General features: G+C 43.8%; 1 protein-coding gene and 1 long non-coding RNA gene across 14 annotated transcripts in view; both read right to left on the bottom strand.

The window, feature by feature from the left end:
• The window catches only part of LOC310705032 (uncharacterized protein), a 357812-nt gene that overhangs the window by 116604 nt on the left and 214359 nt on the right, over window positions 1–26849 (bottom strand). The gene's annotated exons all lie outside the window — the stretch shown is intronic.
• LOC310705453 lies at window positions 24292–26464 on the bottom strand. 2 transcript variants are annotated; one of them, XR_014525298.1, is made up of 4 exons: window positions 26361–26464; window positions 25675–25794; window positions 25122–25206; window positions 24292–24725 (listed from the first exon to the last, which is right to left on the bottom strand). It is a non-coding gene; the product is annotated as an uncharacterized lncRNA (long non-coding RNA). The 2 variants fall into 2 exon arrangements; XR_014525299.1 differs by having other exon boundaries at window positions 25675–26373.

Below are 26849 nucleotides of genomic sequence, written 5' to 3'. Positions count from 1 at the left end.
CATCACTACTGGGAAGACCGTGGCTTTAACTATACGGACCTTTGTTGGTAAGGTGATGTCTCTGCTTTTAAAAAAATAAAAAAATAAAAATTATTGGTTTTACAACATTTTTTAAACAATACAAACAAATAAAAAGACAAACAAACATGTATAATTTCATAACCTTTTTTTCATAACCCTCATTTCTCGGACTCCCCCATACCTCCCCTTTCTGCATCCCAATTTCCAAAATTATTTCAGCAGCTTCTAAGTAATTTTATCAAATATGTGTCCTCTTAGTCTTTTCTTCAACTTAATCTTATGTCACTGTAATCCCTTTTTCTTTCTCAACACCTCGACATTTTAGCATTCATCAATTTTATAATAGTTCTTAAGATAAACTTTGAATTTCTTCCAATCCTCTTCCGCCGTCTCTTTCCTCTGATCACGGATTCTGCCAGTCATCTCAGCCAGTGTCATATAGTCCATCACTTTCATCTGCCATTCTTCCAAGGTGGGTAGATCTTGTGTCTTCCAATACTTTGCGATAAGTATTCTTGCTGCTGTCGTAGCACACATAAAGAAAGTTCTATCTTTCTTTAGCACCAATTGGCCGACAATGCCCAAGAGAAAGGCCTCTGGTTTCTTAGGGAAGGTACATTTAAGTACTTTTTTCATTTCATTATATATCATCTCCCAGAAGGCCTTAATCTTTGGGCACGTCCACCAAAGGTGGTAGAAAGTACCTTCAGATTCTTTACATTTCCAGCACTTGTTATCAGGCAAATGGTAAATCTTTGCTAGCTTGACTGGGGTCGTGTACCACCTATAGATCATTTTCATAATATTTTCCTTTAAAGCATTGCATGCCGTGAATTTTATCCCGGTGTTCCACAACCATTCCCAGTCAGCAAACATAATGTTATGACCAATGTCCTGTTCCCACTTAATCATAGCTGATTTAACTGTTTCGTCTTGTGTATTCCATTTCAGCAGCAAATTATACATTCTTGACAAGTTCTTAGTATTGGGTTTTAACAGTTCAGTTTCTAATTTTGATTTCTCCACCTGGAAGCCAATTTTCCTGTCCTGTTTGTAAACCTCCATTATTTGATAATAACGGAGCCAATCTCGTACTTTGGGTTTCAATTTCTCATGACTCTGTAACTTCAATTTATCTCCATCTTGTTCCAAAATTTCCCAATACTTTGGCCATTCGGCCTCCATATTGAGTTTTTACAATGCCTTAGCCTCCAAGGGTGACAACAATCTAGGGGTTTTGTTTTCCAAAAAGTCTTTGTATCTTATCCAAACATTATATAATGCTTTTCTAACAATATGGTTTTTGAAAGCCCTATGCACTTTAATTTTATCATACCATAAGTATGCATGCCAACCAAATGTGTTATTGAAACCTTCTAAATCCAAGATATCTGTATTCTCGAGGAGCATCCACTCTTTCAGCCAGCAAAACGCTGCTGCTTCGTAGTACAATTTTAAGTCCGGCAGGGCAAATCCCCCTCTTTCTTTTACATCTGTCACTATTTTAAATTTTATTCTGGGCTTTTTGCCCTGCCAGACAAATTTCGAAATGTCTTTCTGCCACCTCTTGAAACAGTCCATCTTGTCAAGAATCTGCAAGGTTTGAAACAAAAATAACATTCTAGGCAGTACATTCATCTTGATAACTGCAATTCGGCCTAACATTGACAATTTCAAATTTGACCATATTTCTAGATCTTTTTTGATTTCTGACCAACATTTTTCATAATTGTCTTTATACAAGTTCAAGTTTTTAGATGTCAGATGAACCCCTAGGTATTTCACCTTCTTAACCACTGTCAAACCTGTTTCATTCTGGAATTTCTCCCTCTCCATACCTGTCAAATTTTCCCCCAAAACTTTAGTCTTTTGTTTATTCAATTTAAATCCGGCCACCTGACCAAATTCTTGAATTATCTCCAACACCCTTTTTGTACTAGTATCTGGCTCTTGTAAAGTAAGTACCAAATCATCTGCAAAAGCTCTTAACTTGTAATGTTTTGCTCCGACCTGTACACCTTTAACCTGCTGGTCATCTCTAATCATATTTAGCAACACCTCCAGAACCGAGATAAAAAGTAGTGGGGAAATTGGGCACCCCTGTCGTGTCCCTTTTTCTATCTTAAGTTCTTCAGTTATCACATTATTTACAATCAACTTAGCTTTTTGTTCAGAATATATCGCACCCATACCATTCTCGAATCCTTGGCCTACCCCCATCCCATGAAGATTCTTTTTCATAAAACTCCAAGAAATATTGTCAAAGGCTTTCTCCGCGTCCACAAATATCAGTACTGCTTTAGTGTTTATATTCACCTCCAATAGTTCCAAAATGTCTATTATGTTCCTCACATTATCTGATAAATGCCTTTTTGGGAGAAAGCCTGCTTGGTCCTTGTGAATCTTCTCCATCAACACTCTTTTCAATCTTTTTGCCAAAATGTCTGCAAAAATTTTGTAATCCACATTGAGTAATGATATTGGGCGGTAGTTCTTAAGCTGAGTCTTTTCAGTCTCTGTCTTTGGTATGAGTGTAATATAAGCTTCTTTCCACGATTCTGGCGCCCCTTTCCCCTCCAAAATCTCGTTGCAGACTTCCTTTAACGGTTGTACCAACCACTCCTTCAAAGCTTTATAGTATCTGGAAGTCAGTCCATCTGGTCCTGGAGATTTGCCCAATTGCATGTTCTGAATGGCACCTTCTATCTCTTGTTCTGTTATTCTCTGATTTAGATCCACCTTACTTTGATAAGAGATTTTTTGTAATCCATATTTTTTAAGGAATTCATCTATATCCTCTTCGTTCTGCGGTCCTTGTGAATATAATTTTTTAAAATAGCTCAAGAAACAGTTTCTAATCTCGTTGGGTTTAGTTATATTCTTTCCATCCACTTCTAGATTTGTAACTGTATTTAGTTTCTGTCTTTTCTTCAATTGCCAAGCCAGAAGTTTGCCACATTTATCCGCAGATTCAAATGTCTTTTGTCTCATTTGCTTTATCTTCCACTCAATCTCTTGATTCATCAATTCCATATATTGTGTCTGATATAGCTTAATCTCTCTCAAAATCTCCTGGGACTTTGGTTTTGATCTCAATTTCTTCTCTCCTTCTTTTATCTTTTCCAAGATCTTTTCCTTCTTCTCATTTTGCTTTCTCTTTTTTACCGAATTTTGTTGAATTAGGAATCCTCGCATCACAGCTTTACTTGCGTCCCAGATCACTCTTTTTTCTACATCAGTTTTTAGGTTTATTTCAAAATAGTCCTTTAAGGTTTTTTGGGCCTTTCTGTGGATCTCCTCATCTCGAAACAGGGTGTCATTCATTCTCCATCTGAATTGACCAGTTGTTGTAAGTTTCATTTCCATCTTCACGGTGTTATGGTCAGAGCAAGTCTTTGGGCAGATTTCTATCTTCTTGATCTTTGGAGCCAGCCCACTAGTAATCCAGATTTGGTCGATTCTGGTCCAGGTCATCATTGCTTGAGAGAAGAAAGTTCCCTCTCTTTCGAGAGGGTTCCTTGTTCTCCAAATATCTATCAAGTCCATATTTTCATTCATTTCAAAGAAGGTCTTCGGAAGTCTCCCTTCCTTAGAGATTGTCTGTCTTTGTGCCTTGTCCATATTTGTAGAAACCACACCATTCATATCTCCCATGATTACTACATTGTAGTCCAAATAGTCCATCAGAGTTTCATGCAGCTTCTTAAAAAATTCCGCCTTCCCTTCATTTGGTGCATAAATTCCGACTATTAACAATTTTTCTCCTTGTATTTGTATTTCAATTGCCAGGTATCTTCCTTGTTCATCTTTAAACATCATTTTTGGGGCCAATTTCTCTTTTGCATAAATCACCACTCCTCTTTTCTTAACTTTATCCGATGAGATGAATTCTTGTCCTAGTCTTTTATTTATAAGTAATTTCCTGTGTACCCTGGTCACATGAGTTTCTTGTAAACAAATCAAATCCAATTGTTCTCTTTTCAAAATATGAAAAACTTGGCGTCTTTTCGTAGGCATGTTCAGCCCATTACAATTCCAACTAAGGAATTGCAGGGCCATCTTGTTATTTAGCATTCACTCCTCCTACCGCTCCAAGTTGCTGCTCTTCCTCTGATGGTGGTTTAAGTCCAAATGATAGATTCAGGATGTCTACAGCTCCTTTTACCTCTGAGGTTGGGTCTACCGTTCCCTTCTGCAGATCCTCGTGGTTTTTCTCCAAAAACTTCTCTTTGTCTTGAATTGTTTTTATTTTCACCTTCTTTCCCTTGTAGTTGAAGGACAGTCCTTGTGGGAACTCCCACCTAAAAAGTATATTGTTCCTTTTCAGCAGGTAGACCAGATCTTTGTAGAAGGTTCTCACCTCCAGAATATATTTAGGGATGTCCTTGAAGATTTGTATATGGGAATTTTCAATTTCCAAGGCCTTTTGGTAATGTAGTTTTAATATTTTGTCCCTTTCTTCCTTGGATCTAAAAGTAATCAGGCAATCCCTCGGAGTCTTTATGTTCTGTCTCCTGCCCAATCTAAATGCTGTTGTGATCTTAAATTCTTCCTCCTGCAATTCTTCCTGCCAAAAGTCAGAAAACTCTTGTGTGAGAAACTCCACGAGGCTGTCCCCTTCACTTTCAGGAACTAATCTTAATTTCAAGTTTCTCTCCTTTCTCTGTAATTCCAGCAAAGACAAGGCCGCATCATGTTCATATACTTTTTTGGAGATCGGTTCTAATTTTTCCTGTGTCTCTTCAGCAATATTTCTGGCGTCCTCTGCAATTTTACGTGTTGCAGAGTTTTCTTCAATCAGTTTATTTATAGATTCCGTATTAGAAGTCACACTTTTCGTATTCAAGTCCAACCTTGCTGTTAGTTCTGTTAATTTTTGTGAATTTTCTGTACTCTGCTTTGTCAAAGCTTCTAAAGATTGATTTATCTTGAGTAACGCCTGTGTCATTGAATCCATGGAAACAGCTGTCACTTTTTCTTGCCCAGCTGCTCCTGTCGGTGTTAGGCTTGATATTGAGCCTCTTTTCTTTTGTTGTTGTTGTTTTGCTTTAGCTCTAGTGGTTATCTCATCCGCTGGGCCGCTCATGTCCCAAGGACGTTCTCACAGGAGCAGTTCCCTGATGGAAAATTCCACTGTCTTAATCTGTTGCTTTGCAACTGTTACTTCTCAACCCTCTAGAGGGAGCAAAACAAAATGTCCAAGTGAAGGAAACACAGAACTAAGAACAAAGAAACCAGGAAACTTCAATATAAATGCTGCAACACTTTTTCTATGTAGTTTCTCTGTCAACACAGTCCAATATGTTGTGGCAGCAAAGCCCCAAAACTTTGTATCAGGTAGAATATCAACTATGTAGCTTTGTAACAAGTTTCTAAAATCAGTTCTCTGTCCTGGTGTCTTATTTTGGCAGTCCGTTTCAGGGGATTAAGACAGCGGAAAACTTTTCTCTTTCAAATAGGTCATGCAGGTTAATAAAGTTGCTTTTTCTCCCCTCTGCCCCTGCTTGCTAGAGAGGAGGTTCGTGTCCGATGCCAGGCTTAAACAGTCCTACAGTATTTTCATTCAGATGCAGCTTTATATTTTCGTTGCTTTATCTGTCATGCAGTCGGGGGAAGGCAGACTTCCTTAATTTTAACCTTCCCCGTTTCCGGCCAAATTTCAGATTTTTAAATTTTTAAAGTCCAGATAATCGTTCAATCCTACTCACGGGTTTTTCGATCCAATTTCAATTTACAGGAAGGAATCAACGCTCTGTTCATGGCGACACGGCTTCGCTCCACGAGCGGGGTTGCGACTCTCAGCACCGCGCTCTCCCGATGCCGTTCCGGAGCCTTTAAAAAGGCTATTTCGCAGTAAGGGGGCGCTTCTGGTGCCCACCGAGTCTCCTTGTTCACAGGCTTCCGCGCCTGTGATTTTAGGGGTCCCCCGCTTGCCGTAGCGGGTCAGACCCGAACTCGCGAAGCAGTCCTCCTCCGGAGCTCGGAGGGAGGACCGCCATTAAACACTGGCGCTGACCGGAAGTCCCGATGTCTCTGCTTTTTAAGATGCTGTCTAGGTATGCCATCACCTTTCTCCCAAGGAGCAGGCGTCTTTTAATTTTGTGACTGCTGTCACCATCTGCAGTGATCATGGAGCCCAAGAAAATAAAAGCTCTTACTGCTTCCATTTCTTCCCCTTCTATTTGCCAGGAGGTGATGGGACCAGTGGCCATGATATTCGCTTTTCTGATGTTGAGCTTCAGACCATATTTTGTGCTCTCCTCTTTCACCCTCATTAAAAGGTTCTTTAATTCCTCCTCACTTTCTGCCATCAAGGTTGTGTCATCTGTATATCTGAGGTTGTTGATATTTCTTCCGGCGATCTTAATTCCGGCTTGGGATTCATCCAGCCCAGCCTTTCGCATGATGAATTCTGCATATAAGTTAAATAAGCAGGGGGACAATATACAGCCTTGTCGTACTCCTTTCCCAATTTTGAACCAATCAGTTGTTCCATATCCAGTTCTAACTGTAGATGAGGTGATCAGGAACTCCCATTTCTTTAAGAACTTGCCATAGTTTGCTGTGGTCGACACAGTCAAAGGCTTTTGCATAGTCAATGAAGCAGAAGTAGATGTCTTTCTGGAACTCTCTAGCTTTCTCCATAATCCAGCGCATGTTTGCAATTTGGTCTCTGGTTCCTCTGCCTCTTCTAAATCCAGCTTGCACTTCTGGGAGTTCTCGGTCCACATACTGCTTGAGCCTGCCTTGTAGAATTTTAAGCATAACCTTGCTAGCGTGTGAAATGAGTGCAATTGTGCGGTAGTTGGAGCATTCTTTGGCACTGCCCTTCTTTGGGATTGGGATGTAGACTGATCTTGCCACCTCTTCTTGATGTCTTCTGCTTCTGATAGGTCCTTTCTACTTTTGTCTTTTATTATGAAAATCTTTGTACAAAATGTTCCTTTCATATCTCCAATTTTCTTGAACAGATTTCTGGTTTTTCCCATTCTATTGTTTTCCTCTATTTCTTTGCATTGCTTGTTTAAGGAGGCCTTCTTGTCTCTCCTTGCTATTCTTTGGAAATCTGCATTCAGTTTCCTGTATCTTTCACTATCTCCCTCGCATTTTGCTTGCCTTCTCTCCCCCGCTATTTGTAAGGCCTCGTTGGACAGCCACTTTGCTTTCTTGCATTTACTTTTCATTGGGATGGTTTTAGTTGCTGCCTCTTGTATAATGTTGCGAGCCTCCATCCATAGTTCTTTAGGCACTCTGTCCACCAAATCTAAATCCTTAAACCTGTTCCTCACTTCCACTATGTATTCATAAGGGATTTGATTTAGATTGTATCTTACCGGGCCAGTGGTTTTTCCTACTTTCTTCAGTTTAAGCTTGAATTTTGCTATAAGAAGCTGATGATCTGAACCACAGTCAGCTCCAGGTCTTGTTTTTGCTGACTGTATAGAGCTTCTCCATCTTTGGCTGCAGAGAATATAATCAATCTGATTTCGATGCTGCCCATCTGGTGATGTCCATGTGTAGAGTCGTCTCTTGTGTTGTTGGAAAAGAGTGTTTGTGATGACCAGCTTGTTCTCTTGGCAGAACTCTATTAGCCTTTGCCCTGCTTCGTTTTGAACTCCAAGGCCAAACTTGCCAGTTGTTCCTTTTATCTCTTGACTCCCTACTTTAGCATTCCAATCCCCTATAATGAGAAGAACATCCCTCTTTGGTGTCATTTCTATAAGGTGTTGTAAGTCTTCATAGAATTGGTCATTTTCAGTTTCTTCAGCACCAGTGGTTGGTGCATAAACTTGGATTACTGTGATGTTAAAAGGTCTGCCTTGGATTCGTATCGAGATCATTCTATCATTTTTGAGATTGCATCCTAGTACAGCTTTAGCCACTCTTTTGTTGACTCTAAGGGCCACTCCATTTCTTTTACAGGATTCTTGCCCACAGTAGTAGATGTGATGGTCATCCGAACTAAATTTGCCCATTCCCATCCATTTTAGTTCACTGATGCCCAGGATGTCAATATTTATTCTTGCCATCTCATTTTTGACCACATCCAACTTACCAAGGTTCATGGTTCTTACATTCCAGGTTCCTATGCAATATTTTTCTTTACAGCATTGGACTTTCCTTTCGCTTCCAGGCATATCCGCAACTGAGCATCCTTTCGGCTTTGGCCCAGCCGCTTCATCAGCTCTGAATCTACTTGTACTTGTCCTCCACTCTTCCTCAGTAGCATGTTGGACGCCTTCCGACCTGAGGGGCTCATCTTCCAGCGTCATAACTTTTATATCCCTGTTGTCTTTGTCCATGGAGTTTTCTTGGCAGGGATACTGGAGTGGCTTACCGGTTCCTGCTCCAGGTGGATCACGTTTGGTCAAAACTCTCCACTATGACCTGTCCATCTTGGGTGGCCCTGCACCACATAGCTCATAGCTTTTCTGAGTTATTCAAGCCCCTTCGCCATGGCAAGGCAGTGATCTATGAAGGGGGCCATCCAAAATAGGCTTATATTATTTCTAGACTGATCACTGAATGCAAAAATTGGTTTCTAAGCAGTGGACAAATGAGAACAAATAGTGGCCTGGATTCACCTAACCAGCGCCATCAGCTGGAAAATGGAGCCTGCCCCCCATTCCTCCCCTCCCCCTCTCCATGCCCCCATGAACCCCTTGAATTTGGCCCTAGGGCATTGGGAGGGAACCTCCCCAGAACAACTCACGAGGAGAGGAGAAAGTGGATCCTTCCATCGGGGAAACTGGAATGCTTGCGTAGGCAGAGTGACTTGAAAACCACAAGGTGGAGTACCACCTATTTGCACAAAGACGGATACCCATACAGTGGTGCCCCACAAGACGAAATTAATTCGTTCCGCAATTTTTGTCGTCTAGCGAATTTTTCGTCTTGCAAAGCACAAAATCCCATAGGAATGCATTGAAAATCAATTAATGCGTTCCTATGGTCAAAAAAAGTCCAAACAAAGCCAAATTTGGTACAACAACAGTTTATTAACTGCTCTTTAAAGTCACACATACTGTAAAGAGCAGTTCAAAAATTGAAGGGAAAATAAATTAACTTTATAAACAAAACATGTCTTTGTTTTTAGACAAAGAAAACAAAGTCGCGAGACGTTTTCGTCTTGCGAAGCAAGCCCATAGGGAAATTCGTTTTGCGAGGCAAATCGAAAACGGAAAAACCTTTCGTCTAGCGAGTTTTTTGTCTTGCGAGGCATTCGTCTTGCGAGGTACCACTGTAATTAAAAGGCAGAATAAAATAAGCATCCATAAATAAAATGTGCAGCTAGCAATCCTATTGAAACAACACCGCAACCCAGCCAGATGGGCGGGGTATAAATAATAAATTATTATTATTATTATTATTATTATTATTATTATTATTATTATTATTTACAGGAAGGAAACAACAGAGCATTGTGTAGCTGATCATATTTCTGCTGTCTCAGAGGAGGACATTTCCCTTTTTCTTTTAGGGTCCAGTCTGCTTGGAAGATGTCACCATTCGTTTCACGGACGAGGAGTGGGCGTTCCTGGATCCTGACCAGAGAGCTCTGCATAAGGACGTCATGGAGGAGACTCGTGGGATCGTGGCCTCTCTTGGTAAGGCTCCCTGTGGGATCATCATATCAGCCTGGAAATTCAACACATACCTCTATGGAACCAACCTCATATATTTTCACAGAGCTCAACAGTGCCCCCTATAACACCTGGGAACCTAACACCCCCACAATAAACAGTAACTTACCGTTTTTTCTTTGAACAATCTTCCTCAAATTATTCCTTTTCCTACCACGATCAGGCTGGTCTGAACTGCCCAGGCCATCTTCAATGTCAGCTTCAGAATTGTTAGGAAAGATAAGTTGTGAGCTTTAGAGCTTACAGGGTTAACAGCTCAGAATGTCCTGCATCTGGGGAGGAGCTTTCTCAACATCCGGGAAAGCTGTTTCTTTGTTCTTTCTGACTTTCGTTTTCTGCTGAGACATGGAAGACGCAACGTCTGCATCTTCCGATGGTTTATCTTGCTGTACATACAATAAAGCTTTCTTATTTAGAGGAACAGCAGTGTATTGGACTCTGCAAGCTCACACACACAAGCAGCACTCGCTGTGCCGCTCTGCTACAAGTCCAGAAAATGTGGAGCTTCAGGTTTTCTGTTTTTGTTTTTGCTCCTGTCAGTCTTGGGTTGACCAAAGAAACAACTGACAATGGAGATGGAGGGGATGCCATGGTTGGGCCAAACAAAATTCATCCCAGAGAAGAGCTAGACTTATTGAATCTCAGGTAGTAGTAGCAGTGATGATGATGATGATGATGAAGAAGATGGTTTACAAACTTAATCTTTTCCAGAACAGAACTGTTCTCAAATCAATGTAACACTGTAGTAGAATCATAGAATCATAGAGTTGGAAGAGACCACAAGGGCCATCGAGTCCAACCCCCTGCCAAGCAGGAAACACCATCAGAGCACTCCTGACATATGGGTGTCAAGCCTCTGCTTAAAGACCTCCAAAGAAGGAGACTCCACCACACTCCTTGGCAGCAAATTCCACTGTCAAACAGCTCTTACTGTCAGGAAGTTCTTCCTAATGTTTAGGTGGAATCTTCTTTCTTGTAGTTTGGATCCATTGCTCCGTGTCCGCTTCTCTGGAGCAACAGAAAACAACCTTTCTCCCTCCTCTATGTGACATCCTTTTATATATTTGAACATGGCTATCATATCACCCCTTAACCTCCTCTTCTCCAGGCTAAACATGCCCAGCTCCCTTAGCCGTTCCTCATAAGGCATCGTTTCCAGGCCTTTGACCATTTTGGTTGCCCTCCTCTGAACACGTTCCAGTTTGTCAGTGTTCTTCTTGAATTGTGGTGCCCAGAACTGGACACAGTACTCCAGGTGAGGTCTGACCAGAGCAGAATACAGTGACATTATTACTTCCCTTGATCTAGATGCTATACTCCTATTGATGCAGCCCAGAATTGCATTGGCTTTTTTAGCTGCCACGTCACACTGTTGGCTCATGTCAAGTTTGTGGTCAACAAAGACTCCTAGATCCTTTTCACATGTACTGCTCTCAAGCCAGGTGTCACCCATCTTGTATTTGTGCCTCTCATTTTTTTTGCCCAAGTGCAATACTTTACATTTCTCCCTGTTAAAATTCATCTTGTTTGTTTTGGCCCAGTTCTCTAATCTGTCAAGGTCGTTTTGAAGTGTGATCCTGTCCTCTGGGGTGTTAGCCACCCCTCCCAGTTTGATGTCATCTGCAAATTTGATCAGGATGCCCTTGAGTCCATCATCCAAGTCGTTGATAAAGATGTTGAATAAGACCGGGCCCAAGACAGAACCCTGTGGCACCCCACTAGTCACTCTTCTCCAGGATGAAGAGGAACCATTGATGAGCATTCTTTGGGTTCGGTCAGTCAGCCAGTTACAAATCCAAGCCAGTTACAAATCCAAATAATAATATTTTTTATTTATACCCTGCCCATTTGGCTGGGTTGCCCAAGCCACTCTGGGTGGATTCCAACACATATATAAACATGAAGCATAAATAATAGTCTGATCTATTTATGTAGCCAAAATTGTGGAAACCTTTTGTGAAAAGTGTATTTCTGAGGTTTGATGGCTCATAACACCACTTTTGTGTGGAGTAATACCATAAAATTATATATCAATGAAGGATAATCTAATGAAGAATGTAATGAAAGAACTTTTATGAAGGAGTATTTATGAGAACAGTAGTCATACCCATTGGCAACCTTTAGCTTTAATTAAGGCCTTACAATGCCTTCCCATGATATGAACCAAGTTTTTAGTACTGCAGCTGTAATAAAGTGAAACCAAGATTAAATTATTGCCTCTGTTAATTGGACTTTATTGCTGGGTTGCTTCTGACTAACAAGTTTCTTTAGTCGGCTCCATAGATTTCTGATTGGGTTAAAGTTTGGGCTATTCCCAGGCCATTCCGGCAGTGAAATATCTCTATCTTGAAAGCACCTTTTGCACACAGCAGCAACATGACATGGAGCGGAATCCTGTTGAAGTATAAAATAGAATATATATGTGTGTGTGTGTGTGTGTGTGTGTGTGTGTGTGTAATGTTTCCAAGGGGTTGCTCGAGAGCAAGCAGGCAAATATCTCCCTGCTTAGCTGTGAAGCCTTGCTTTTGCTGCCAAAATAAACCTTATCCATCCGGAGCGCCACTCTCCCGTGGCTGGCTCAGTCGTTGGCAGAATGCGTGAGTGGGCGGTTCCTAAACTTTCCCCAGCAAAGCAGCTTCTTGACTCCCAGTCTGCACCTCCCCTCTCTGCGCGGATGCTTTCTGCGCAAGGAGGGTGTGGGTAACAGAGGACCCCTCTCCTCCCCACTCTGCCCAGGCAAGTTGTCCTGGCACTGTCTTGCCTCTTCCGACTCCTGCAGCGCCGCTCCACTGGAGGCGTCTTTATTCTCCTCCGTTGAAGAGGAGCTGCTTCCCACGATCCCTGGAGGCTCTCTGTAATCCATTCGGCTTTTCCTTTCTCCCTCCTGAACCGAGGGCAGTTCCCTGACAACGTGCTTCAGCATCTGGGAAAAGATCACCTGAGGAACGCTTCAGTTTGCGCGCAAGTCTTTCATTTATGCATTTTAGGGCATTTACATCCCCATTAATGATGTAAATTTTGCCCACACCTTTTGCTGCCATACAACCCCAGATCAACACAATATCTGAGTGTTTCGTGGTCGGTGTAATGCAAGTGGATGTAAATCTTATCTGATTCTTCTCCTCGTGTATGTTATGCCATCACTACCAAGCAATGAGATTTGGGTCTCATTGCTCCAAATAACACTGTTCCATTGTTCAGCTGTCCAGTTAACATGGGTTTAATCTTTTCAACCTTTGCTTGTGAGATGACAATGGCTTATTCCTTAGAATTATAACATTTTGACCAGTCCTTGCACTCAACTTCACATTAAATAGCGCCATGTCATCTTGTATACACCCAGATGATTTTCTTCTGTCATGTAGGGACAGTCTCTCCACTCGTCCATCGTTACTTGCCTTTGTGCACCTTTCCCTGCCTTTACCGGTCTGATTTTATAGTGACTAAGTCTCCTGATACCTCTTCAAAAATATATAATGGCCAGTCTGGTTAAGTTTTTCCTTATCTTTCATCAGTTTCTTCATAACTGTAGCATTGTTCATTAAACAGTACAATTTTACATCGCTTTCTGGATGACCAGTCAACTCTTTGTGCCATTTCTATAATTTTATTATGTTTTACAAGAACACAAAAAAACCAACCACAAAAAGACACACAGTCAACCTAAGCAAGTTGTGCTTCCTTTTTCTGGTTATTTGGCTATAACATTAGATAGAATATGGGTAAATGAACAATTTCCGTTGATACATAATTGTATGATATTACTCCAAAAGAAGCAGTGTTATGAGCCATCAAACCTCTGAAATACACTTTTCTGCAAAAGTCTTCCACAATTTTGGCCACTACTCTATAGCAAACAAAGCAGCAGTCAACAACTCAACAAAATCTGATAATAAATATGTTGGTTATTGACAAACAACAAAGGTAAGAAACACACACTGAACTCCCTTAATTTCTTCTCCATTTGTTCTTGAGGCTCTAATCCCTTTTTGTCTCCATTGCAGATTATGATGAAATCAAGAACAAAGGTGACCACGATAAAATCCCCAGAGAGGAAAAGCCACGTGAAAATTTGGAGTGTGGAGAAAGCTGCAGTCAGCGCTCCCATTCCACTTCCCATCAACAAAATATCCTTGGAAAGAAACTCTATCAGTGTGTGGAAAGTGGAAAGAGCTTCAGTTCGAGCTCGGATCTCACTAAGCATCAGAGAATTCATACAGGGGAGAAACCCTATCAGTGCATGGAATGTGGAAAGAGCTTCAGTCAGGGCTCCTCTCTCACTAGGCATCAGAGAATTCATACAGGGGAGAAACCCTATCAGTGCGTGGAATGTGGAAAGAGCTTCAGTAGGAGCACCGATCTCACTTCCCATCAGAGAATTCATACAGGGGAGAAACCCTATCAGTTTGCGGAATGTGGAAAGAGCTTCAGTAAGAGCTCCAAACTCACTTCCCATCAAAGAATTCATACTGGGGAGAAACCCTATCAGTGTGTGGAATGTGGAAAGAGCTTCACTTATAGCTCCAATCTCACTTCGCATCAAAGAATTCATACTGGGGAGAAACCCTATCAGTGTGTGGAATGTGGAAAGAGCTTCAGTCACAGCTCCTCTCTCACTTCCCATCAAAGAATTCATACTGGGGAGAAACCCTATCAGTGTGTGGAATGTGGAAAGAGCTTCAGTCAGAGCTCCAATCTCACTTCGCATCAAAGAATTCATACTGGGGAGAAACCCTATCAGTGTGTGGAATGTGGAAAGAGCTTCGTTCATAGCTCCAAACTCACTTCCCATCAAAGAATTCATACTGGGGAGAAACCCTATCAGTGTGTGGAATGTGGAAAGAGCTTCAGAAAGAGTTCCTATCTCACTTCGCATCAAAGAATTCATACAGGGGAGAAACCCTATCAGTGTGTGGAATGTGGAAAGAGCTTCAGTCAGAGCGCCAGTCTCACTTCCCATCAAAGAATTCATACTGGGGAGAAACCCTATCAGTGTGTGGAATGTGGAAAGAGCTTCACTTATAGCTCCAAACTCACTTCGCATCAAAGAATTCATACTGGGGAGAAACCCTATCAGTGTGTGGAATGTGGAAAGAGCTTCAGGAAGAGCTCCAAACTCACTTCCCATCAAAGAATTCATACTGGGGAGAAACCCTATCAGTGTGTGGAATGTGGAAAGAGCTTCAGAAAGAGTTCCTATCTCACTTCGCATCAAAGAATTCATACAGGGGAGAAACCCTATCAGTGTGTGGAATGTGGAAAGAGCTTCAGTCAGAGCGCCAGTCTCACTTCCCATCAAAGAATTCATACAGGGGAGAAACCCTATCAGTGTGTGGAATGTGGAAAGAGCTTCAGTCAGAGCTCCAATCTCAGTTTGCATCAAAGAATTCATACAGGGGAGAACCCCTATCAGTGTGTGGAATGTGGAAAGAACTTTCGTCACAGCCAGAATCTCACTTCCCATCAAAGAATTCATACTGGGGAGAAACCCTATCAGTGTGTGGAATGTGGAAAGAGCTTCACTGAAAGCTCCTCTCTCACTTCCCATCAAAGAATTCATACAGGGGAGAAACCCTATCAGTGTGTGGAATGTGGAAAGAGCTTCAGTCAGAGCTCTGATCTCACTTTCCATCAGAGAATTCATACAGGGGAGAAACCCTATCAGTGTGTGGAATGTGGAAAGAGCTTCAGTACGAGCTCGGATCTCACTAAGCATCAGAGAATTCATTCAGGGGAGAAACCCTATCAGTGTGTGGAATGTGGAAAGAGCTTCACTGAAAGCTCCAATCTCACTTCGCATCAAAGAATTCATACTGTGGAGAAAACATATTAGTGTGTGGAATGTGGAAAGAGCTTCTGGATGAGCTCCAATCTCACTTTCCATCAAAGAATCTATACAAAGGTCGGAAAAACCATTAAACATGTTTAGGAACCAGACAAATCTCCACCTTTGGCTGATTAACATCGGTTTTGTGTTTTTATCTTGTGTTTTTTATGTTGTAACATTCCTGAGACCTGTGGGTGTAGGGACTAGGCTCCAATTCTTAAAGCCCATGGGGTCTTTGTCCCCCAATAAAATATCTGAGGGGGCCACGCCCCAGGGTTTCTCCCCCCCAAACACAACCTTTTATTCTTCCACAACTTGCCATACAATTTCTCTTTGAATTTTCCCTCTATAAATAAATAAACAAATAAATAAATAAATAAATAAATAATGTACACAGGTCACAAGAAAATCAAAATACAAGAAAATACAAAAGTGGACAGGTCCCATATTTGCAGGCCAAACGCAAAAGTTGCTTTGAAGCAGGGTTTCCCATCATCCCTTCCAGTTAGTCCTGCTAGCTAGGGATGATGGGAGTTGTAGTCCCAAAACAGCTGGAGACCCATGTTTGCTCTAAAGGGAAGGAAGGCTGGCCCTGTGACACCCTCTGCTGGCTAAATGAAATTTATAGATCACAAAGCTAAAGTTAATCGGCACTTGAACCTCTAAGGAGCTTCTAGGTGTTTTCTGCACCACCTAGAGTACCCACAGAATTGTGGCTTCTACTGGCAACACACATAGGAGAACAAATGAAAGACAAACACAATGGACAGGAAAAAACCTTGAAAGGATGATACCAAATGGACACAGGTAGGGGAGATGGAATGCTAGAAGTGTTCTCTGGGGCAAGGGGAGCTGCTGGAAATTGAACTACGGGCTCAAAATATTACTTTTTTTAAAAAAATCACTGCCATTATAGGCATTGCCATTCAAATGATGTGCATGTACCATGTGATTGATTGTGCAAGGAGGGCCTTACCTGGCCCCCCACCAATATTTTATTCAAGTCAGCATCACTGCTTGAGAAGTTCAGGATGTCTGAATTCAGGGGTCAGGACACCCATGGAGACAAGTTATGTGAAACATAGCAAGTAGAATGTGCTGAGTTCAAAAATGCTTTTCACTCAGCTCTGGGTAGTCTGTTGTATCTGTCCCAGTGGAGCAGACCGGACATTGCTTTTGCTACCAATCTGCTCAGCAGGGAAGCTACAAACCCGAGTGTGAGTGCCTGGAATGGTATTTCTGTCTCCAGCTGTCAGCTAAAGGTGACGCCAAGCTGATGTGCAGGACAGATAGCAATTAGGCGAATCTGGCTAACAGGAAGTCCGTATCTGGGATGGTGGTAAGGTTTGGGGACTCTGGTTGGGTGGAAGTCCCAGTGTGCTGGTCCCGGGGGTTAATCAAGAGGCAAGGTCTAAGTCCAGTCCGTGGTCGATGAAGCAATATGAAGGCAGTCCCTTAAAGTTGAAGCTGTGTGCAGGGCAGGGTTCAGGCAGGGACTGACAACTACCAACGTTGCTCCCGCAACTTGGGACTGTGGCTAGCTGCCTTTTATATGTACCGAGGCATAGGGCGGCCCTGATCCTCAAAAGACTCGCCTCTCCTGGCCAGGAGGCGAGCACTCTTCCTGCGGGAACTTAGTTCCCTCTGCCTCTCTGCCCTAAGCCTCTGCAGTTCAGGGGAGGCTGGAGGGTTACCGGACCCAGAGGCAACCCCACCTTCCTCTTACGGGGCTGAGAGTGGAGCACCTGCAGGCAATGGGTCCTCCATCACCTCAGGAGCCAGAGCAGACTCAGCTCATGCCTGCACCTGAGGATCCAGCACAGGTGAGGACCCTTCAGGCTCATGCCCCAACCCCGGCTCATCTGCTTCTGGAGGCAGGGAATCCTGTTCAGGTTGGGATTCCTTAGGTTCAGCATCTGAATCTGCATCCCAGGCTATCACACCCGGAAGCAAAGTCTCATTGCGCTTTCCTTTACTGAAGCTGAATTCAGTGCGCTGTCTGAGCTTTGCAGGGAATTGGAATTCTATGTTTGTTTGGTTCAAGAAATCTGCAGGGATTGTTGTTTGCCTGTCACGGTGTGGGAGGACAATCAACCCTGTCTGAAGTTGGCAGAGTCTGGGCAGTTTAAGGCCAGAACCAAACACCTAGACATTCATTTCCAGAATGTGTCAGAGTATCCAGTTAGGCTTGGTGAGATTGCAGTACTGTCCAAGCCAGAAGAACCTGGCAGATGGGGTCATGAAACCTTTGAGCTTTCAGCATCATGGGGAGTTCTGTAAAGGTCTGTGTTTGGGGTAAGTGGTGAAACCTACGAGCCCCCAGCAGTACAGGACGAGAGGGGGTGTGATGGGGAATCGGAGCTTACAGGGTTAACAGCTCAGAACCCATCGTCCTGCCTGTTCTGGGGAGGAGCTGTCTCCAACTTCTGGAGAAGCTGTTTCTTTGTTCTGTCTGACTTTCGCTTTTGCTGCCAGGCAAGGAAGCAAGATGACTGCTGTCTCGGATGGTTTGTTTATTTTTACTGTTCTGCTGTAAATAAAGCTGTTAGTTTAGAACAACAGCGTGTGGACTCTTATCTTCTGCAAGCTTACACACCAAGCGGCTAGCGGTGTGCACATTCTGGAAAAGTCCAGAAAGCTGAATGGAACACAGGGAAGTGTGCCAGACTCCACAACACTTTGCACCTCCAAGGAGTCTTCACCCAACTGGTGGATTGGACCCTTCTGTGATGTAAATGTGGTGAATCAGTTCCATCTTCCACAAAGTTTTGCCTTAGCCTTTGTACTGGAACATCCTGGCATTTGGACTCTGCCCAAACTTCTCACAGGAAAAACTTTCCACTGCTTCAAACACAGCAGTGCCACCTGCTGGTTGCAGTGATGGTTGGGATGACATGGCTGCCAACTCCCCGTGCTCCTCCTGCTTTGGAGATTTCACCCCCTGAACAGGAAACACCCCCCCTCATTCACTCTTCCTCCAAAAGCCTCCCTTTTGTGGAGCTTTCTGTTTCAGGAACACATCCCTGCATGCTCTGGGATACTGTTTCAGCTTTCCCCGGGGTGTAACTTCTGGCAGTCTGCTCAGCAGCCCCCGCCATCTTGAAGTGTCCATCATGTGATGCAGCTTTAATTCCTAGTATACCAGTCACCTAAAATTGCTGATGTGTTAACCAAGCTAAATCTGATGGATGCTAACCCTGTAGACACACCAATGACGACAGGTGATCAGGTAGATGACACTGAAGGAGCATTTTCTGGCACTACACTGTACAGAAGTGTGCTAGGCAAACTAAATTTCATTGCCAGATGTTCAAGACGTGACATTGCAGTTAGCTGTAACTTGCTAAGCAGACAAGTCAACAATCCTACTGTTAAGGATTGGAAAGCTCTGAAACACATAGCACACTATTTGAAAGGCACTATGCATTACAGGCTGACATTTAACAATCAGAAGTCTGGTGGTCTTGAGATATTTGCTGATGCGAGTTTTGGAAGTGACACTACAGACAGGAAAAGCACATCTGGAGTTTGCTATATGTACAACCAGGGCCTATTTGATTGATCGTGCATGAAGCAAACAACAGTAGTTTAAGTTCTTGTGAAGCTGAACTGAATGCATTGTTTTATTCACTTGTGGATTGTGAATGGTTGCAGGGGCGCCGACTTATAAAAAATATTGGGGGAGCCCGCGAAAGCTCATGAATAATAAATAAGCTCATGAATATGCAGATAAAGTGGCGCTGCCTCCTCGTGAGCGAATAGGGGAGAGCGTGCTGCGCCTATTAATCAGCTCCGAAGGAAATTGGGTGGAGCTTTTGCTCGGGAGGGAGGGCAGGAGGCATGCAGCCCGACCCTGTGCATTTTGGGCTGGGGGAGGGGTGGCGGTGGCGCTCTGCTGGAGGGGCGCCCGAGATTATTGGGGAGGCGGAGCCCCCCCAAACGAAATTTTGAGGGGGCTCGGGCCCCCTCAGGCCCCATGGAGTCGGCGCCTATGAATGGTTGTTACAGTTGTGTAAAGACATGAGAATTCCTGTCAAATGTCCAATTCAGATTATGACTTCTGAAGATTGTAAGCAAAGCACGAAGCACTTGCAATTGAAGCTGCAACATACTAGAGAATGTGTTGAGAAAGGACTCGTAACGGTGTCCTACATGCCAGGTAATGAAATTCCTGCTGATTTATTGTCTAAGGTTGTTCCGAAGGATCAACACTGTACCTATGTACAGAATTGGGTTTGTACTGATAATGTACTGACACGCTGCCCAGTGGTGTTCACAGAAAGGGGGAGGATGTTAGTTTCTGTTTCTCACTGCAGCTGTGTGGAGTCCCAGGACTCTGTTTAGATTCCAGAGACCTTGCAGTCTCACGGGAAAGGGAGACGGGATGTGACGTTAGTGATTTCCTGTTTCCTTTGTTCCTTTGTTCAGTTGCTCTCTGCTTTCATAGAGAGAGGATGTCTTTTCTGTTCTGCGTAGTTTAGAAATAAAACCCTTTACAATGTAACCAAACCTCTCGTCTCTTCCCTGTGCTGGGAACCCTGCTGGATAGAATGGGCTTGAGGCCTTATCAAAGGCTCAGGTCATTATACACGTCGGAGGCGATTTCAAAGGCTCAGCTCGGAGGAAGATGAGGCCTTATCGGCTTGGCCGAGCAGAGATTCCGACAAAGATTCACAAAATGTTTAGGGGTCTGCGTACCCCCAGGAAAAAAAGCACTGGATCTAGCCATCATCTTTCTTTTTTCTTTTACAAACATTTTATTGGTTTTGAATGAATCATAGAATTATAGAGTTGAAAGGGACCCCAAGGGACATCTAGTCCAGTCCTCTGAATGCAAGAAACTCAGCTAAAGCATTCATGACAGAATGAACCACGCACATCACAAACACAATAACAACAGTTATGTAGAAGTGTCCATGTACTGTTCGAGTAGGAACCTAGACGGCTGACCAGTGGAATGAATAAATGTTTACTCCCAGCATCTAGTGCTTAAACCAAAGGGAATCACTATCTCCATATTGATGCAGTGGGAAGGGGGTGGGGGTGGCGAAACTGCCTGTCCAAAGAGAAGAAGAGAAGGAGGAGTTTGGATTTGATATCCCGCTTTATCACTAACCTAAGGAGTCTCAAAGCTGCTCACGATCTCCTTTCCCTTCCTCCCCCACCACAAACACTCTGTGAGGTGAGTGGAGCTGAGAGACTTCAGAGAAGTGTGAGTAGCCCAAGGTCACCCAGCAGCTGCATGTGGAGGAGCGGGGAAGCGAACCCGGTTCACCAGATTACGAGTCCACCGCTCTTAACCACTACACCACGCTGGCTGATGTTGTTTCATTCCCCCTCTTTTTTTTGTTAGGGTGTATATTAATTTCCCAATAAAAAACCTCCAACTAACATATCAAATCATAATCCAATAAAAATAAAAAACTAAAATAAAAAAGATCAAATTGTCTTCCGAATTGTAATTTTGATTTTACGACTTCCCATAGCCTGAACCTCGAAGCATATCCAAATCTCAGTCCTGCCTCTCATTTCATTCCCCTTCTAACAACTCTGCTGTGTTGTGTCAAATGTCCATACAGGTTTATATGCCATCTTTGATCAATCCTGCCTGCAGTTGTTGGTCCATCCTGAAACTCCAAATGCCTCATGGAATCATAGAATCATAGAGCTGGAAGGAAACCCCAGGGGTCACCCAGCCCAACCTCATGCATTGTTGGAATCACCGCTGAACAATCCCTGGTGGGTGGTCCTCCAACCTCTGTTTAAAAATCTCCAACGAAGGAGAGTTCACCACCTTCCGAAGGAGTCTGTTCCCCCATCAAACTGCTCTTACTGTCAGAAAGTTCCTCCAAATGTTTAGTTGGAGTCTTCTTTCATGCCATTTGAATCCAACCTTCTGGAAGAAGCAGGATATAAACTTGCTCCATCTTCCATGTGGCAGCCGTTCAGATAGTTTAATATGGCTATCATATCCTCTTTTCCAGGTTAAACATACCAAATTGCCTCAGCCATTCCTCATAAGGCTTGGTTGTTCTCCTGTTATATACATTCCAGAGTTAGACAAAAAAGATTCATACACTTTCTGATACTGAAGAACCACCTGCTTCCATAAAAGATTGCCTATAAATGATCATACCTGAGCTATCTGGAGTCAGTCATACTGAGGACCCCTCAACTGGATTCACAAAGGTTATTATAAGATGGGTCAGCACCACTCAAGAAGGTCCTGAACATAGAACAACCCCCTGGATGTCCACCCCTTGTACTGGAGATATTTGTTTTGATCATGAAAATCCAGAAATGGAATTAGTGGAGATTTCTGAGGACCTACAGTATTCCTCCATCTCTTCCATGTTTCTCAGGTTGCACACAGAAATGACATATTTATGTTGTTCTGTATGTAATACTGTAATAGACTGCTTTAACAAATGATGGTCAAGTTTCTTTCCTAATTTTAATCATATCTCTGGCCTAATAAAATCTGGAACTTTTGATGCCATGTTATTCTGGGTTTCCAGTCCTGAAAAAGCAGGGATTTATTCAGTGGTGGTGACCCTTTTTCAGCCTCAGGGCCATGTTTTCTTATCAAAAGCTTTCTGGGAGCCACATCCCAGAGGTGGTTGTGGCAAAATGGGTGTGGTCAGACATATACCCTATAGGAATACTCGTCTCTACAAATTTGCTCATACACATTTGCTCCTGCACATGACTGTGGCATGATGGGAAGCCTCGCTGCTAAGCTTTGCTTCTGTACATGATGCTGCACAAACCGTTCTTAAGACATTCTCTCATCATCCCAGAATGTTCAGTTAAGTTTGAGGTCATGAAAACATTACACTCTGACCTGTTCTTAATGCATAGTTGACCACGTCTATTGGAAGGTAATTGTTTAAGTCTTGGTATATTAATCATTAGTTATACTTAAATTAGGAGGTTTTCGTGCCTGTCTAGTTCTGTGCTCCCTTTTCCAGCCTTTAATCTATTGGTGATTGATGCCTATATGTAACCTTTGCTTTGTACTTGTGCTAACCAATCAGCAACCAGCACATACGTGGCAATGCATGTAATATTCAATGAAAGAGACTCCTCGAGACATGCTTGAGAGGTGCCTCCCACATGACGCTCGCTACTCGTCTGTCGTTTATTCCAACCCAACAATACCCCTCTTCATCCAGGCAACCAAGAGCAATTATCATAGTTCCAAGACAGATGGCAGTTGGGTAAAATCACTTGGGGAGAGTGCAGAATGGGGCCAATGAGGGATGTGGCCTGGGCAGGGTCCTGAGGGCAAGACAGAACTGCCAGGAGGCCTGTACAGTGGTACCTCTGGTTATGAACGCTTCTGGTTACAAACGCTTCTGGTTACGAACTCCGCTAACCCTGAAGTAGCTGCTTCTGGTTGTGAACTTTGCCCCAGGATGTGAATGGAAATTGTGCACAGGAGGCGTGTGCGCAGTGGGAGGTTCCATTAGCGAAAGCGCGCCTCAGGATAAGAGGCTTAAGAATGGACCTCTGGAACGAATTAAGTTCGTAACCAGAGGTACCACTGTATTCAGTTTCGAGGTATGGGGTTGGGGGGGGATTCTCATTGTGATTTCAAGAACGGAGCCTCATACTAAATCCCCAATCAGTAGGACTTCATTCAGTAATGCATTACATTTCCATTAGGACACAGACTATACAGCATAGGCAAAGTATGCATAATCTTAGCTGTTCTTCCTTTACCCAACCACTTTCTGCCTCGTCAGCACTTCACCATCTCTCATCAAGCCATAGTTCATGAAAAACACTTACCCAACCCATTTGATTTTAGTATTTGTGTCAGAACCCTCCTTGTACCTTATCTGGAGTTGTTTTTCTCTTTAACAATCGGCCATTAATTTCCCCTTTAACTGGTTTTTACTAGTCTTGTGGTCAGTTCCCATTCCTGTGTATGTTACGCTGGCCTCACTTATTAATGGGCCTAACCTGGGTCTTTTTTCCAGCCAGAACTTGCTGGAACTCAGTTCTGGCCCCTCTTGGGTGGGTGCCATTGCCATCCTAAGAAAACGAGGGAGGTGTTCTGAAACTTCTTTTTCTAGAAAAATAGCAGAAAAATAGCACTGGACCTAACAGTTGCCCTACCTCAGTTCCCCATTCTTTTAAAAAATAAAAATCTGACCATTTATATTCATCAATGCATACAGGTATCACACTGTTTTATTCTCTGCCTGCCAACCCACCTATCTGGTATTCCTGCTCTGCCCATCACATGATTCTCTGTGAATTCCCTCTAGCTGTGAAGTTGTTGTCTCTTTCAAACTACCTTCTGTTCCACTCTTCCCAAGTCTGCCGGATAGGTAGAATGCTGGAGAATCCTAAGCCTGGAGGTGGGATTGGGGTCCGCTCTCCACAGTCCCCCTGACTCTGTAACCTTGGAAGAGATGCTCCAGGTCTGGGCAGTTTGGATGCCATGGGAATTGGGATGGAACAAAGCTCTTTCTACAGTGAAACAACCCTTCGAGATGTCCACCCTAGCGCTTCCACAGAAACACTATACATTTTATTTATATCCCGCCCTCCCCAGCCAAAGCCGGGCTCAGGGTGGCTAACAACAATAAAACAGTACAACAGTACAACACAACAGAACAATCTAAAATCATTCATTATAAAATTCAACCAGAGTGTAGGATGGAGGGGCTCACAGCATTGACACCCCCAGCAGGTCTGGCTTCTCCATCTGTCGCAGCTTTGGCTCCGGCACAGAGGAAGCCGGTCTCTGGGTCTCCCACAACTGTCTCTGGGTCTTGCTTTCCTAGTTAGACAGCCCCCCCCCCAGTTAGCCTGGCTTGCCCCCCCCCCTTTGCTGCAGTTCTTGCAACCCAGCTCCTTCTTTGGAGATGCTGAGGAGGACACTCAAGTGGCCAGAGAAGGCCCTTGTCTTGCCAAGAAACTTGTCTGTGGGAATCGTGCATCCATAATGCTATGGAAAGGGTGAATGTATTCTAGAAGTCTCTGGTGTCACCAGAAGAGGAAGCCGTTCTTTTCAGTCAGGTCTGTTATCAACTGCAGAGGATGAGTAGCCTTGGGAGACTCTTGGGGAGATGGAAGTGATGAAAGGACTGAATCCACGAGGGAGAGCCACGTGCTCTGAGATGGGGGAACCTTCGGGCAAAGGCCAGCAGAGAAGGGATGCTGTTGACTGCTGGTTTCTGTTCCTCCCCACTTTCCCAAAGGGCGTAACATCTGAGGTCCTGCCGCAGGAAAGAGCGTCTCAGGGTCAGGGTCCAGTCTGGGCCAAAGCGGCCCTCCGCTGCCTCCACCACAGAGTCCCTGGCTCTCGTCTATATTATTGCACTTTATGTGTTGTTTATGTGCAAGATAAACATTTGATAATGTGATAAGACTATACAGAAGAGTATTGTTTATGTGACTGCACACCCAGTTACGTCTTGTGTGTTTGTCCATTCCAGGAACAGCATTCCTGACCCAGATTTTCACAAGAAGTCCCTAAGATGATTCCCCTTTCAAACAGGATACGTGAATCTAAGCCAGTAGGGTACTCCTCTCTGGCAGACGGACAACCCCGTCCCCAAAGCCCCACTTCCCAGACTTCCCCATGGGGGTCCCCCACACCACCCATCACTCACCAGGATGTCCTCAGAGCCCCCTGAGCTGAGCTGCCTGGCAGTTGTGAATCACCTCCGGCAGGTACAGCTGATCTTCTTCCAGCAGCTGAAAGGCAAAAGTCAGGCTGTCAGTTCCTCACGAAGGGAGGGCTTCTCCACATCCCAGAGTGCAGAGTGGGGGGCAAGGAGGGCAGGTCTGAGTCCCTGCTCTGGTTCTCTCCAATACTCACCTCTGGGGGAGAGATGTGCAACCACAGCACATCTGCAAAGAGAAGGACATGGGGACAGGTGAGTCCTCCCTGAGCACCTGGCAAGGCTATTCCAAGAGTGTTCTCCTGGGTTTCAAGTCCTACGGCAGGGAAGGAGGGACATCCCAACCCTTGGGGACCAATCTTGGCCTCCTTCAACCAGAATGTGGCTCCCCAGGCTAACAAGATGGTCAATATCCGGTTCCACTCCACCCTTTTAAAATTTAAATCTCAAAACAGATCCTAACTTTCAGAGCATGTAAACCACATGAGTAGAAAGACTTCTGCTCCACTCACAGAAGTAGGACTATACTTCCTTCTCCTACCTGTAAAGTAAACGTCTATGTAACAAAACCGAATCGACCAAAGTCTGCCTTCTTCCGTCAACCTCAGCTTCGCTCTTCAAGCCAAAAGACAACACTTCCTGTAGTGATCAGGTGGGATTGCTATGAGGATTGATAACAAATATAGAGTAAGCCTTCTGTGTCAGCAATGAAAGCATTGCGTTGACTGGGTTTAAAGTATTTTCATATGATTCTTGATCAATCCACTCCTCTGCATCCCTGTTCCATTTCTCTTTCTTCACAAGTCACGTACCCACTTAGACAGGCAGGCGTCCTGGGTCATCAAAGACAGGGGGCAGTTTCTTTGCTGTAGCTTTTCTGATATGTTAATCTTAGGCTGTTAATTTTAGGGCCAGGAAACAGGTCTCACATAAAGGTGATAATGATTGTTGTCCTCCTGGCCATCCTTCTTATCATATGTATTGATTGTTTATGACCTCCGGGGTTGCTGAATGCACTCCTTTTAAGTTTTCATTCATTTACCCCCCAAATATGCACGCTTAACTAGTGTTTGTAGTTTAACTTTTCCCCACGTGGGGTCTGTTGAAATGCTCAGAAGAAATCTGATTGGTTCTTATAAACACTCTGTGAAAAGTTCTTTTGTGAATAAAACGACCTGGGCCGAGGGGTAGACAGAGAGAGACACAGACAGAGATTATTATACGCACCCTTCCCAGAGTCTTGCTGGTTCAAGCCTCTGTGTGTATTCTTGTTAATCAGAGTTCAATCCTCCCTTTACTTTGGGAACGCCTCACTTCCCCGTCCCCGGGCGAAATCCCCTGGCCTTTCATTGGTAGAGCTGCCACCACGCTGGTAGCGTTTACCTCAGTGCTGTGCAGGGACTGACTGAGCGGGCGGTGAATGCTTTCAGCCTCGGACACTTGGTGGATTCTGAAATGGCTGTGCAGGCCAGATTCACGACCCTGCCGGGCTGGATTCAGCCCACGGGACATAGTACGAGGACCCCTGGCCTACACTGACTGGCAGCAGCTCCCCAGAGTTTCAGGCAGGGATTTCGTCCAGCCATTGCAGGAGATGCCAGGGGCTGACAATGGGACATTCTGCATGCCAAGCAGATGCTCTAGGGCTCCCCATATTTCACTAGCCTTTCAATGTTATGCTATTAGCAGTCGTGGAGATTCCACCTGCCTCTTTCG

Source organism: Podarcis liolepis, assembly GCF_965112155.1.
Source record: "Podarcis liolepis genome assembly, chromosome: 4".
Taxonomy (NCBI): domain Eukaryota; kingdom Metazoa; phylum Chordata; class Lepidosauria; order Squamata; family Lacertidae; genus Podarcis; species Podarcis liolepis.
The sequence above is the reverse complement of the archived record's forward strand: the minus strand, read 5'-3'. Positions and strand labels throughout refer to the sequence as shown.